At 33.7% G+C, this 990-nt stretch overlaps 1 protein-coding gene across 2 annotated transcripts in view; it reads right to left on the bottom strand.

Moving 5' to 3' along the window:
- Positions 1-990, bottom strand: part of LOC119594124 (bestrophin-3-like) — a gene marked incomplete at its 5' end in the record, with an annotated part of 34,187 nt that overhangs the window by 20,660 nt on the left and 12,537 nt on the right.

Raw genomic sequence — 990 nt, 5'->3', positions numbered from 1 at the left:
CAGAAGCGGCAGAGGAAATGGTAGCAGTAATATCAATTGCAATTGTAATTAACTGCAATTATTACCAGTCATAATCACTATCTTCGTTGCTGCCGTTGTAACTACTGTTATCATGATCATTTATCATTTTTGAGGTGAATCTCATTATCAATTTAATGCGTTTAGATTTTTATTTGGTCGAATTACCTACAACATGGACAAGAACTGAAATAAAATAAGTTTTCTCTAATCCTAAAAGGTATTGAATACTGACACACTGGGGTGAAAGCAACGTCAAATTCCTTGTAAAGGAATGCAAGATATACGTGGCAATGTTAACAGCTTAGGCAGAGATATAAATACGGTTGTGCTAAAAAGGGCAATTTTTTATCGGGCGAAGTTATAAGTGCACATAATTTCCAATACTTTTACAAGTCTTTCTATATCTGCACTTTATTCTTGCTGAAACCATAAGTACCAAGAGAGATATTAAGGAGAGGTCTAATTAAACTGTTCTTAGCGATTTCGACTATGACTCGCTGTGTCGCTACGTATCAAAGGTACTGATATTTACATCATTATGGATCCTGTCAATATAATTCTTTGTAATGATACGATGAAATAAGTACTGCTATTAATCTCAGTTATGACGATACTTTTACTCATTTAAAGTCTGTAATGTAAACATGGCTTTCCTTACCATTACTTATGGAGAGTTATCTATAACAGTCTTTGAATCGCAAATACCTTTGACCGCCAATTTTTGTCTACGACTATGCCTACGGCTAACAGGTTTACATTTAAAGACATTAAATGTGTAATATCATTATGATATATGTGTGATTCACTGCAATACCGACTTTATAATACTGTGACAGAGAATTGTCATCATAGGATTTTAAATTCTACGTTTTGTATATACCATTCACGAAACAGCATTAATTTTTGAAGAAGAAGGCTTATTTAGAACATACCTCTCCACAATTCTCCACAAGGTTAACTGACGCACCT

This window comes from Penaeus monodon, chromosome 33 (genome assembly GCF_015228065.2).
Source record: "Penaeus monodon isolate SGIC_2016 chromosome 33, NSTDA_Pmon_1, whole genome shotgun sequence".
Lineage (NCBI taxonomy): Eukaryota > Metazoa > Arthropoda > Malacostraca > Decapoda > Penaeidae > Penaeus > Penaeus monodon.
The sequence above is the reverse complement of the archived record's forward strand: the minus strand, read 5'-3'. Positions and strand labels throughout refer to the sequence as shown.